The sequence below is a fragment of the Giraffa tippelskirchi genome, chromosome 5 (assembly GCF_054371585.1).
Source record: "Giraffa tippelskirchi isolate mGirTip1 chromosome 5, T2T-mGirTip1v1.2.pri, whole genome shotgun sequence".
NCBI classification, from domain to species: domain Eukaryota; kingdom Metazoa; phylum Chordata; class Mammalia; order Artiodactyla; family Giraffidae; genus Giraffa; species Giraffa tippelskirchi.
Window position 1 is genome coordinate 82,465,010 of NC_137279.1, and position 15,089 is coordinate 82,480,098.

General features: G+C 38.5%; 1 long non-coding RNA gene across 1 annotated transcript in view; it reads left to right on the plus strand.

Annotated features, from left to right (window-relative positions):
- The first annotated feature begins 302 nt into the window (after nt 1–302).
- The window catches only part of LOC145506518 (uncharacterized), a 106,531-nt gene continuing 91,744 nt past the window's right edge, over nt 303–15,089 (plus strand). Inside the window, exons 1-2 of the long non-coding RNA XR_014053992.1 lie at nt 303–937; nt 3,156–3,392. This is a non-coding gene — a long non-coding RNA (uncharacterized LOC145506518). The remainder of the gene's footprint in view (nt 938–3,155; nt 3,393–15,089) is intronic.

A 15,089-nucleotide genomic window follows, 5' to 3' on the forward strand; every position in this document is an offset into this window, starting at 1 on the left:
GAGCCATAGTCTAAATTTCCTTCCTCCTCTGTCCATGGAATTTTCCAGGCAAGAATACTGGAATGGATTTCCATTTCATTCTCCAGGGAGATGTAACCCTCCCACCCCCAAATACATTTATCTGTTCCTTTCTGCAAATGCCATCGTGGCCGCCTTCCTAAACTCTCCCAGCCAGTTCATATTTCTAGGGTTGCATTTGCTGCATGGTAGGACCTTAATAATTTGTCCCTAGCAGAGCCACCGTAGTTTGCTTCTAGAAGCTCTGCGGTGAGGGCGGAAGCACAGGTTTGCACGGCGCTTGCGCGAAGTGGGAGGGCACCCAAGCAGAGGGATGGGTATTTTCTGGCTGCGTTTAGTTTGGGGTGGGCGCTCACGGTCCCAGACTGCTGCATTCACCAGATGAAAGGATTTAGGGATGTTAGAGCCTGTGTGTTTCCCTAATATTGTTAGTTTTTCCAAAATCCGGCACCTAGCACTTCGACTGTAATGGCCGCACCCATTCGCCCCCATCTTCACACACGCTGCCGGCTCGCCCGCTCCAGCTCTCCGGAAACGAGACCGCACTGCCTCAGGGACCCATAGATCCTTGATAGCGAATTTCTGCCCCAGTTAGGCCCTCTAGTCTGGGCATGGTGCGGTGAGATTTTAAGTGAGGTCTGCAGGCTGGGTCAATCTGGAAAGAGTGGAGCTTACTTAAAGTGCTGTAAGCTCAGCCCCGGAACAGTCGACTGCAGAAAGCACCAAAGTTTCCAGTTGTCACGTGTCTTAAGTGGGCCCGTCACCCCTTTACTCTGGACACTCCACATCCTACTAGGGATCGCCGCATCTGGGCCAACCCTGGTGTCTCTTATGTAGGGGTACTTCCTCTCTATGAGAGCCTATGCTTCCAGGTCGAGGTGTAGAAAGGTTGGAATCTTGATCTTGGAAAGAATCTAGGGTGGGTGTTTTTTTCCTTTTTAGTGATTTGTCATATTCACATACCCAGAAATATTTTGAGGGCTCATAAAATAGTTACTATTGTTTCAACAACTTCCAACCATTCTCACGCTTTCAACTTCTTCAGTAAAGTGAAAGTGAAGGTGTTATTTGCTCAGTCCTGCCCAGAGTCTTTGTGACCCCATGGACTGTAGCCCATCAGGCTCCTGTGTTCATGGAATTACCCAGTATTGGAGTGGGTAGCCATTCCGTTATCGAGGGGATGTTTCCAACATAGGGATGGAACCCTGGTCTCCAGCATTGCAGGCAGATTCTTTATGTTTGAACCACCAGGGAACCCCTTGTATTTTAGGGTTTCTGGCAAAGAACGGTTTTCATTGAACACTGCAAGTAAAAAGGTAGGAAAGCATTTATACATTATTGAGGGGCATCTCCCAGCTCCTTTGCTTCCATAGATTGAGGGTGTTCTTTGTTGTAGTCTTCTTGTCTAAACCTAATCCCTTCTCTAAGGGTATTCATGGATTGGGCCTTTGGGAGCTATTAGTTCATGAGGGTTCACTTCAGTTCAGTCACTCAGTTGCGACCCCATGAACTGCAGCTCACCAGGCCTCCTCACCAACTCCTGGAGTTTACCCAAACTCATGTCCATTGAGTTGGTGATGCCATCCAACCATTCATGAGGGTGGGGCCCTCACAAATGGGATAAGTGTCCCTATAATAGAGACCCCAGAGCACTCCCTTGGCCCTTCTGTTGTGTGAGGACACAGCCAAGACAGCCATCTATGAACTAGGAAGTAGGTTCTCATCAGACACTAAATCTTCTAGCACCTTGATCTTCACCTTCCCAGGCTCCAGAATTTAGAGAAATAAATGTTCGCCGTTTAAGTCACCCATACTATGGTATTTTTGTTATAGCAGCAGGCCAGCAGTAAGACACTTAGTGACTGGTTTATATAAGAAAAGGCAGCCTGAGGTGGTAGAAGGAATGACTGAAGAGTCAAGAGTAATTCTGGCCATTACTTTCCCAGTTATCCCTGTTCGACACAAATAAGTACTTAATCACACAGATTGTTGTTGTTCAATTGCTAAGTTGTGTCTGTCTCTTAGAGACTCCATGGACTTCAGGACCCCCAGGCTCCTTTGTCCTCCAGTATCTCCCAGAGTTTGCTCAAGTTTATGTCCATTGAATCAGTGATGGTATCTATCTAACTATCTCATCCTCTGTTGCCCTCTTCTCCTTTTGCCTTCAATCTTTCCCATCGTTGGCGTCTTTTTTCCAATGAATTGCTTTTTGTGTCAGGTAGCCAAAGTATTGGAACTTTAGCAGCAGTCCTTCCAATGAATATTCAGGGTTGATTTCCTTTAGGATTAACTGCTTTGATCTCCTTGCAGTCCAAGGGACTCTCAATAACCTCCAGGATCGCAATTCAAAGGCATCAATTCTTCCATCCTCAACCTTCTTTATGGTCCAACTCTCACATTCATACATGACTACTGGAAAAACCATAGCTTTGACTAGATAGACCTTTGTCAGCAAAATTATGTCTCTGCTTTTTAATACACTGTCTAGATTTGTCATAGCTTTCCTTCCAAGGAGCAAGCATCTTTTAATTTCATGGCTACAGTCACCATCTGCAGTGATTTTGGAGCCCAAGAAAATAAAGTCTGTCACTGCTTCCACTTTTCCCCTTCTATTTTTCATGAAATGATGTGACCAGATGCCCAGATCTTAGTTTTTTGAATGTTGAGTTATATTGAGTTATAAGCCAGCTTTTTCACTCTCTTTCACCCTTATCAAGAGACTCTTTAGTTCTTCACTTTCTGCCATTAGAGTGGTATCATTGGCATATCTGAGATTGTTGATATTTCTCCCAGCAGTCTTGGTTCCAGCTTGTGATTCTTCCAGCCTGGCATTTTGCATCATGGTAAAATGGTGGTGCTCTGCATAACAGTTAAGTAAGCAGGGTGACAATATACAGCATTATAGTACTCCTTTCCCCGTTTTGAACCAGTCAGTTATTCCAAGTCTGGTTCTAACTGTTCCTTCTTGACCTGAATACAGGTTTCTCAGGAGATAGGTAATGTGATCTAGTATTCCCATCTATTTAAGAATTTTCCACAGTTTGTTGTGATCCACACAGTCAAAAGCTTTAATGTAGTCAATGATGCAGAAGTAGATGTTTTTCTGAAATTCTCTTGCTTCTTCTATGATCCAGCAGATGTTGGCAATTTGATCTCTGGTTCCTCTGCCTCTTCAAAACCCAGCCGGTACATCTGGAAGTTCTTCATTCAAGTACTGCTGAAGCCTAGCTTGAAGGATTTTGAGCATAACCTTGCTAGCATGTGACATGAGGGCTGCTGCTGCTGCTGCTGCTAAGTCGCTTCAGTCGTGTCCGACTCTGTGCGACCCCATAGACAGCAGCCCACCAGGCTCCGCCGTCCCTGGGATTCTCCAGGTAAGAATACTGGAGTGGGTTGCCATTTCTTTCTCCAGTGCATGAAAGGGAATAGTGAAAGTAAAGTCGCTCAGTCATGTCCGACTCCTAGCGACCCCATGGACTGCAGCCTACCAGGCTTCCCTGTCCGTGGGATTTTCCAGGCAAGAGTACTGGAGTGGGGTGCCATTGCCTTCTCCGACATGAGGGCAGTTGTATGGAAATTTAAACATTCTTTGGCATTGCCTTTCTTTGAGATTGGCGTGAAACTGACCTTTTCCACACAGGACGTTAACCACACAGGATCTTACTTTTAAAAATACAATTATAAAAGTCATTTTAGTTCAGTTCAGTAGCTCAGTCATATCCAACTCTGCGACTCATGGACTGCAGCACGCCAGTCTTCCTTGTCCATCACCAACTCCCGAAGCTTGCTCAAATTCATGTCCATTGAATCGATGATGCCATCCAGCTATCTCATCCTCTGTCGTCCCCTTCTCCTCCTGCCTTCAATCTTTCCCAGCATCAGGGTCTTTTCCAATGAGTCAGCTCTTTGCTTCAGGTGGCCAAAGTATTGGAGCTTCAGTTCAACATCAGTCCTTCCAATGAATATTCAGGACTGCCATGATGTTTGTTTTTTGATTGCTGAGTTTTAAGCCAGCTTTTTCACTCTCCTCTTTCACTTTCATCAAGAGGCTCCTTAGTTCCTCTTTGTTTTCTGTCATAAGGGTGGTGTCATCTGCATATCTGAGGTTATTGTTATTTCTCCCTGCAATCTTGATTCTAGCTTGTGTTTCATCCAGTCTGGCATTTTGCATGATGTATTCTGCATATAAGTTAAATAAGCAAGATGACAATATATAGCCTTGAAATACTCCTTTCCCAATTTGGAACCAGTCCGTTGTTTCATGTCCAGTTGCTGAAACAGTTGTTTCAGCAACAGTTCTAACTGTTGCTTCTTGACCTACATAGAGATTTCTCAGGAGGCAGGTATGGTAGTCTGATATTCTCATATCTTTAAGAATTTCCCACAGTTTGTTGTGATTCACACAGTCAAAGGCTTTAACATAGTCAATGAAGCAGAAGTAGATGTTTTTCTGGAATTCTCTTGATTTTTTATATGATCCAGTGGATGTTGGCAATTGATCTCTGGTTCCTCTGCCTTTTCTAAATCCAGCTTGATCATCTGGAAGTTCTCAGTTCACATATTGTTGAAGCCTGGCTTGGAGAATTTTGAGCATTACTTTGCTAGTGTGTGAGATGAGTGCAATCATGTAGTAGTTTGAACATTCTTTGGCATTGCATTTCTTTGGGATTGGAATGAAAATTGACCTTTTCCAGTCCTGTGGCCACATCTGAGTTTTCCCAATTTGCTGGCATATTGAGTGCAGCACTTTAACAGCATCATCTTTGAGGACTTGAAATAGCTCAACTGGAATTCCATCACCTCCACTAGCTTTGTTCATAGTGATGCTTCCTAAGTCCCACTTGACTTCGCATTCCAAGATGTCTGACTCTTGGTGAGTGATGACACCATCATGGTTATCTGGGTCATTAGATCTTTATTGTATAGTTCTTCTGTGTATTCTTGCCACCTCTTCTTAATATCTTCTGCTTTGTTAGATCCGTAGTGTTTCTGTCCTTTATTTTGCCCATTTTTGCATGAAATAGTCCCTTGGAATCTCTAATTTTCTTGAAGAGATCTGTAGTCTTATAAAAGTAGTATTTGTTTTATAAAAGTAATATTTGTTTATTGCAGACATTTTGGAAAATGTGGCAGGAAACCATAAGAAGCAAAAATGGAATCATACTGTATGTACTTTTTGTTGTCTCTGCTTTTTCTACTTCATAAATTATAAACCATTTCCTTTTTTTTTTCTTGAATAGTTCATTCTTCAACATTTATTTGTTACTGATTGCACATCATTTCACAGCATGGACATACCAATCCCCTCTTGTTGGAACTAGCTTTTTTTCAATTCTTTACTATTACAGCCAGGGTACAGCCTTGTAGATAAATCTGTGTGCATGCTCTTGATTATTCCTTTTGGCTAAATTCCTTTAAAGGGGAAGGATCAGAGAATACATACATTTAAAGTCTTTTGCTATCTATTGACGAGATGTACTCCAGGAAAAGGTTTATAATCTCCAACACTGGGTATTAGATATCATTTTCCTCCATCTCCAAGTGAGGATAAGCTCTTTCTCACAAGGTTATTGTAAAGTTTAGTGAAATGAAGGCAGAAGTCCTAGACACCTTTTGACACAGGATAATGTAATTTTCAAGTTACTTTACAGCCACGTGAATTATAGGACACTCTGGTTCAGAGGTTACTTTATCCCTATTGCATTCACTATTGGTTCTTTTCTCCATTTGCAGTGTCTTCTTCCAAGCTTCTCCATAAGGTTGCCTTTGACCTCTTAAGTTCTCTGTATCCTCGGATTCTCAAACACCGTTCTCTCCAGATGCTTTTCTTTCTGCTTTCCTTTACTGGTTCCTCTTCATCAACTTCTATCTTAAAACTTATTCAGGATTCTCTAAAGCACTGTCCTTTATTTTATTCTCATTCTTCTCTTTGATGAGTCTCATCTTTGACTCTGCCTTATTGATTACATCCACTCCTGTGGTTATTTGGGTTGTCTAGAGTCCAAACCCTCTTCTCTTTGGGGAAAATCTCTCATTTTCTGTATGTTCTTTGCAGATAGTGCTTATGAAAATATAGGAGTTGAAGGGCAATTCTTCCTCTGCCTCATTTCAGAGGCGCTAAGGGGTTGGGCACATGTCTTCATCTCTGCCAGTCAGATATTACTTCTAAGAATCTGACACTCAAGAGAGTGAGCAGCAACAAGGGGACACTTGGAATTCTCATTCACTCATGTGTCTGCAGCAGTGGATGGACCAGAACTCTTGGAGAGGTTTTTCTGACCACTCCATTGAAAACTGCAACTTCTCTCTTCTCAAGGCACTCTTTATCCCCCTTCCTTGTTTTATTTTCTACCGTCTGACATATTTTTGGATTTAATCAATTGATTTATTTATGACCCAAGTCCCTCATTTGAATGAAAATTGCATGAAGGTGAGGATACTTCTGGCATTTTAACAGCTGTGTCCCCAGTGCTCTGAGGTGCCTGACGTGGGGTATGCACTCAATAACTATCTGTTTCATGAGTCTTGTTGCCTCATTGTCTGGAACTCCCTGGGTTCATGACCTTTTCATGAAGCCTGTCCCTCCAGCCTACCACTGATTCTGTGAGACCCCATAGCCTTTCAGGAAATATCCTATTCAGTGAGTTAACAAGAGTCAGTTTCTGTTTCAGGCAGAACAGTTGACCATATCACAGGCTTCTAACCTACAGGGTAACCAAAACCACACTCATTACCTTCCCAGCAAACTTGTATGTATATTAGCAAAGGACATCATCTAAACAGTTATCTCGGCTGGATAATTGTCTTCCACTCCTTGTCCCTGGAAATCAGATACTCCTGCAGTGGAATTCCAGAATAGTGTTTTATTTAGCAGTATGATTCTGGGTGGGGTGCAGGGGGAATTGTACAAGTTCTCTGAAGCTTTTTTTTTTTTTTTAATGTAAAGTTAGTATACTAATACCTACTTTGCTTGGCTCCTGTAAAGATAGCATGAAGCCTGAGCCTACTAAGGGCACTTAATTAATGCTGTTACTAACTGATTTTTGTTGATGACACCTCAAAGCAGTCACCTTTCTAGTCCTTCTGCCCTAGTTTAGGCTTCAAGTCTCCTCTAACCTAGACAATGGCTGTAACCTTTTAACTGGCTTTTCTTTAAACATTCATCATCCAGGAATTGTCATAGTTACCTTTTCAAAGCAGACCTCTCCTTTGGTGACTGATGTATATCTTTAGAATGAAGTCCAGACTCGCCTACACAATATTCCAAGATTCTTTAACAGTCTAGCCTTAAACTGCTTTTCCAGAATCTTCTCATTTAACATTAGTTTCATAAGCCTTGGTTGAGTGTCTACTAGATGCCAGGAAGTAATAGAACTCTACTTTAATAGACAGTAAAAACAAGATAAGTCACAGATTGTAACTGAGATTTTAACCTGAAGCTTTAGGAGGCAGGAACAACTTCTCTTGTCTCTTTTGTGCTTCTCTCATCCACCATGAAAAGAACATTTTTCAGGAAGCCATTGCTTCTTCACTCAGAGTCCCAGAATGGGATACAAGGCTTGCAGACCAAACTTGGCTGAAAACAAACAAGGTCATCCAAGCCTAGCACAAGCACAACCAGCTTGCCAACTTCTGCATGAGGCATAAATATTTACTGTAATTCACTACAAGTCTGAGTTTGTAAGTTACTTTAGCAAAACTGGAATAATACAGAGATGGAACCGAGAGAGCTTGCTTGTAGGCTGGATGTGTGGATAAGGAAAAGGAAGAAATCAAGGCTTCTGTCTTGCAGCAGAATGGAGAAAGAAATCAGTTACCGAGGAATTATCAAGTTGGTGGGGGAAAGAATTTGGGTAAGGGAGTCAAGCTCAGCTTTTGACATCTATAATAGTCTGGGTAAGCTAATTGCTGTTGAACAAGTAACCTCAAAATAGCAATGGCAGAACACAATAGATCTTTTCTTGTTGATAAAACAGTTCAATGTGGGTATTCAGTGGATGATGTTTTGTGTACTGACTCATGAATCTAAGCTCTTTCTATCTTGTGACTCTGTCCTGCTCTAGATCTACATCTGGCTGCATGGGAAGCTAGGAAATGCTTGGCTGGGAGCTCAAGGGGACTTACCTGGTGGTCCAGTGGCTAAGATGCCATGCTCCCAATGCAGGGGCCCAGGTTTGATTCCTCATCAGGGAAGTAGATCCACATGCCACAACTTAAAATCCCACATGCCACAATGAAGATGGAAGATCCTACATGCTGCAACTAAGACCTGGTGCAGCCAAATAAATAAATACATATTAAAAAAGGATTTGGTGAATACCTAGCTAATCTCTTCCACTGCATCTTATTTTGAGATACCTCTTAGATATCCAGGAGAAAATAGTTACCATAAGAGTCTGGCTCCCAGTCTGAGCTTGAGGCACACTTTTAGAAATGAAAGACATGTGGATGGTATTTAAAATCACACATAGCTGGAATAGAATGAGGTCAGGATAGAGATCCCTATTGCTGGGCTCCTCTCACTTTCACGCCTTGGAGAAGGAAATGGCAACCCACTCCAGTGTTCTTGCCTGGAGAATCCCAGGGACGGGGGAGCCTGGTGGGGTGCCGTCTATGGGGTTGCACAGAGTCGAACACGACTGAAGCGACTTAGCATCAGCAGCAAGGAGGAAGAACTGGCATAGGAAAACAAGAAGATAAGAATTCATTACCAATGAGCTCAGAGGGAAACCAGGAGAGAAGGATGTAACCAAGATGAGAGAGGAGGAAGGAGTGGTCAACTGGCAAATATGGCTGAAAGGTCAAGTAGGGTTTGGAAAAAGAAGTGACATGAATAAGAACACCTTCAGAGGAGAGATGGAGAAGGAAGGAAGTTTGATTGAAGGCAGATTGAAAAAAGAATTGCAGATGAGGAAATAGAGATAATAGTGTATAGACAACTCTTTGATAATGTTTGGCTGTGAGGGGAAGTAGAAAAAGGGTCAACAGGCTCTTTGTTATAAAATATATATATATAAATGAATATTTATATATATGAATAATATATAGTAAACATATTTATAATATAGTATATATTATATAAATATAAATATATATAATATAAATATATAATAATTATACATTATATATATAATACAATTATAATATATACATATAATATATAATACAATATTAATATATAATACATTATGTATAATATATACATATTATAAAATTATATAAATGTTATAAATTATATAAATATAGATTTTATAAATTATATTTAAATTTTATCTGTTTATGATATAAATGTAATATATACTAATATATAATATACATTATATATTATATAAATTTTATTATGTTATGTATATTATATATTACACATTATCATGCATTATATATTATTAAATATATATATTATATTATATATTATATAAAATATTATATATTATATAATATGTTATTACATATTACATATTATATACCATATATAATTATATATCATATAAATTATTATATATTATATAATATATATACTATACTATGTATAGTATATAATGTATATGATATTATTATGTTATATATTATATACCATACATATATACATATATGTATATGTATATACATATATACATATACACATATATGTATGGTATATTATATATAATAATATTATATATTATATACTATATTATATATATTAGTATTATATATAATTTATAATTTATATTATATATTATATGAATATATTATATATACAATATGTATATTTTATATACTATAATAATATATACATATTATATAATTATATATAATATATAATTATATTATACATATTATATAATTATATATTATATATAATTATATATTATTATACATAATATATAATATTATATAAAGAATATTACATATTATATATAATATTAATATATAATATATATAATATAATAATATATAATATTATATATAATATATAATATTATATATAATTATGTATAATACATATAATAAATAATATATAATAGTATATACTATAATAATATATTATATATAATATAATATATAATATATATAAAAATATATATGTAATATATATTATATATAATATATACATGTATACATATGTGTATATATATGTATACATGTATACATATATATGTGTATATTATATATACATGTATACATATATATGTATATATATATATGAATATATTATACATACTATACTAGACCTGATAGAGTGCCTGATGAACTATGAACAGAGGTTTGTGACATTGTACAGGAGACAGGGATCAAGAAAATCCCCATGGAAAAGAATGCAAAAAAGCAAAATGGCTGTCTGAGGAGGCCTTACAGATAGCTGGGAAGAGAAGAGAAGCGAAAAGCAAAGGAGAAAAGGAAAGATATTCCCATCTCAATGCAGAGTTCCAAAGAATAGCAAGGAGGGATAAGAAAGCCTTCCTCAGTGATCAGTGCAAAGAAATAGAGGAAAACAACAGATTGGGAAAACCTAGAGATCTCTTCAAGAAAAGTAGAGATACCAAAGGAACATTTCATGCAAAGATAGGCTCGATAAAGGACAGAAATGGTATGGACCTAACAGAAGCAGAAGATATTAAGAGGTGGCAAGAATACACAGAAGAACTGTACAAAAAAGATCTTCACGACCCAGATAATCACGGTGGTGTGATCACTCACCTAGAGCCTGCTACTGCTACTGCTAAGTCGCTTCAGTCGTGTCCGACTCTGTGCGACCCCATAGACGGCAGCCCAACAAGCTCCGCCACCCCTGGGATTCTCCAGGCAAGAATACTGGAGTGGGTTGCCATTTCCTTCTCCAGTGCATGAAAGGGAAAAGTGAAAGTGAAGTCGCTCAGTCGTGTCCGACTCTCAGCGACCCCATGGACTGTAGCCTACCAGGCTCCTCCATCCATGGGATTTTCCAGGCAAGAGTACTGGAGTGGGGTGCCATTGCCTTCTCCACACCTAGAGCCAGACATCCTGAAATGTGAAGTCAAGTGGGCATTAGAAAGCATCACTATGAACAAAGCTAGTGGAGGTGATGGAATTCCAGTTGAGCTATTTCAAATCCTCAAAGGTGATGCTGTGAAAGTGCAGCACTCGATATGCCAGCAAATTTGGAAAACTCAGCAGTGGCCACAGGACTGGAAAAGGTCAGTTTTCGTTCCAATCCCAAAGAAAGGCAATGCCAAAGAATGCTCAAACTACCGCACAATTGCACTCATCTCACATGCTAGTAAAGTAATGCTCAAAATTCTCCAAGCCAGGCTTCAGCAATATGTGAACCGTGAATTTCCAGATGTTCAAGCTGGTTTTAGAAAAGGCAGAGGAACCAGAGGTCAAATTGCCAATATCCGCTGTATCATCGAAAAAGCAAGAGAGTTCCAGAAAAACATCTATTTCTGCTTTATTGCCTATGCCAAAGCCTTTGACTGTGTGGATCACAATAAGCTGTGGAAAATTCTGAAAGAGATGGGAATACCAGACCACCTGACCTGCCTCTTGAAAAACCTGTATGCAGGTCAGGAAGCAACAGTTAGAACTGGACATGGAACAACAGACTGGTTCCAAATAGGAAAAGGAGTACGTCAAGGCTGTATATTGTCACCGTGCTTATTTAACTTATATGCAGAGCACATCATGAGAAACGCTGGGCTGGAAGAAACACAAGCTGGAATCAAGATTGCCGGCAGAAACATCAATAACCTCAGATATGCGAATGACACCACTCTTATGGCAGAAAGTGAAGAAGAACTAAAGAGCCTCTTGATGAAGGTGAAGGAGGAGAGTGAAAAAGTTGGCTTAAAGCTCAATGTTCAGAAGACTAAGATCATGGCATCTGGTCCCATCACTCCATGGGAAATAGATGGGGAAACAGTGGAAACAGTGTCAGACTTTATTTTGGGGGGCTGCAGAATCACTGCTGATGGTGACTGCAGCCATGAAATTAAAAGACGCTTACTCCTTGGAAGGAAGGTTATGGCCAACCTAGATAGCATATTTAAAAGCAGAGACATTACTTTGCCAACAAAAGTCCTTCTAGTCAAGGCTATGATTTTTCCAGTGGTCATGTATGGATGTGAGAGTTGGATGGTGAAGAAAGCTGAGCACCACAGAATTGATGCTTTTGAACTGTGGTGTTGGAGAAGAGTCTTGAGAGTCCCTTGGACTGCAAGGAGATCCAATCAATCCATCCTAAAAGAGATCAATCCTGGGTGTTCATTGGAAGGTCTGGTGTTGAAGCTGAAACTCCAATACTTTGGCCAGCTCATGCGAAGGGTTGACTCATTGGAAAAGACCCTAATGCTGGGTAGGATTGGGGGCGGGAGGAGAAGGGGATGACAGAGGATGAGATGGTTGGATGGCATCACCGACTCGATGAACATGGGTTTGGGTAGACTTCGGGAGTTGGTGATGGACAGAGAGGCCTGGCATGCTGCAATTCATGGGGTCGCAGAGAGTCGGACACGACTGAGTGACTGAACTGAACTGAACTGAACTGATACATATATAATACCTATTATACTTATTATGTATGCATATATGTATACATATTATACATATATACATATGTATACATGTATAATATAATTATATATACATGTATACATATATGTGTATTTTGTATATATATAATATACATAATATATTATATATAATAGTATATATAATATACATATTATATATAGTATTATATATAATAATATATAGTATTTATAATATATATTATATATATAATTATATATTATTTTTATATATATTATATATAATATTATATAAAGAATATTATATAATATGTATAATATAATGTATATAATGTATATAATATACATATATATTATTATATATAATTATATATAATAATATATAATAGTATATAATAAAATAATATAATAATATATAATAATAATATATATTATAATGTAATATAATATATAATAATATATAATATATAAAATATATATTATGTATATATTTTATATATTATATGTAATATATTATTTATTATAAAAATGATAAAATCTGATGCTGTAAGATATGGTATGACTAAAGAAGGCAATCTTTTGCCAGCCAGGAGTAGATGGAAGAAGTGGAGAGACTGTTTCATATACATATATATAAACAGTAAGGGAGATAAAAAATAAAAATGATATTTTTTACTAGGGAGCTAGTATTAGGAAAGCACACTTATATCCTTGCTCCTTTCCTTCCGGGTGGAGAGAGCTTGACTACTGTGGCTCATGGTTTCCCTCTTTGCCCCTGCCCATGCTGTCCCCAGGGAGGTAGAATGACTTAACCTGATTGGCAACTCTGGGAAGAATAAACTGAACACAGTTGGCTCAACTTCTCTCTTCTTTCTGTTGGGAAAAAGGAAAAATACGCATCTATCAGTCAGGCAAATAAATGTGTGATCTCCTGTATTTTTATGTGTTTATATATATACATATATATTTATATGATCTGTTTGGACTGCTGCAACAAAATACCACAAACTGGTGCTTTACATAAACAACAGAAATTTAGTTCTCACAGTTCTGGAGGCTTGGATGCCCAAGATCAGGGTGCCAGAATGGTCAGGTAGGGCCCTCTTCTGGGTCTCAGATTTCTCACTTTATTCTTTTTGCCCTCATGACCTAATTACTTCCCAAAGGCCCCATCACCTAATACATCAACTTGGAGTTAGAAACTCAACCCATGAATTTGAGGAAGGGACTCTTATTCAGATCATAGTATATGTGTGTATGTATATAAATATATATACACAAATATTTAAAACTTTGTCTGCTGAAAGGGTAATGACATCCAAGTAGCAAGGAGCACATCTAGGACCCAGATGTTGATTATTTTGATTTCTAAATACCATTCCTGGACTTTGCTGGTGGTACAGTGAATAAGAATCCACTTGCTAATGCAGGGGGCCTGGGTTCGATCCCTGATACAGGAAGATTCTGTGTGCCATGGAGCAACTAAGCCCATGTGCCACAGCTGCTGAGCCCATGCTCTAGAGCTGGAGAGCCAAACCTTCTGAGCGCACATGCTGCATTCAATGAAGCCCCCGAGCCCTAGAGCCTGTGTTCCACAACTACTGAGCCCCTGTGCCTAGAGTCTGGGCTCTGCAACAAGAGAAGCCACTGCACCACAATAAAGAGTAGCCTTGGCTCGCTGCAACTAGAGAAAGCCTCTGCACAGCAACCAAGACCTAGTGCTGCCAAAAAGAAATTAAATAAATACCATTCCCCACTAGGAGAAGCCAGGGATTCTTGAGAAAATGGCTGAAAACCAGGGCAGCCTAGAACATTTTCGTTGTGCTAAAAAGTAAAGATGTGGTAAGAAATTTTGATATTGAACATAAATAAGGATAGTAATAAGTTACAGTTCATTAAATAACACTGTGAGCCATACTGATAATATATAGATAATATGTAATATATACTTATATATATACATAGGAGGCATATTGGAGTTCTCTGTAATATTCTTAAAACTTTTCTATAAGTTGGGAATTGTTATAAATTTAAAGTTGAAAGAATATAACTATCATTATCCTTACCCTGTTAAAAATATTTTTTAAATATAAAATTTATATATGTACATTTAAATAAGTATAACTCCCATCTTATCCCCTCTAACACTTTTCAATATCTATCATACTCTATAATTTATATATTCATTATGTCATTTATTATTGTTTGTCTTCCCTCCCCTACTATTTCCTTAAAGAATGCAGGCTCCACTGTTCACTGACATACGCTTGAGGGCCTAGAACATCGTCTGGCATGTAGTAGGTGCTCCATACATATTTGTTGAATGAGTGAACAGATGAGAACTTTCTGGGTCTGGTAGGTCATTATGGCTGACTCTCTGTGGGCCTTTCTCCTCCTGGCTTCTTCAGCAGCATCTCTGCTGGCTCTTCTCATGATACAGGTTATGTATATTTTTCTCTCAGCCCCTGGTTTTCCTGTGGTGTCTTTTGGTCATGCTTTCAGTAGGCTTCCCATTATCCTTCAAGGAGATCCTTTTTGGTCAGAATTTAGATGGGCTCCAGCCTGCTCCCTCTCCCTGTGCTG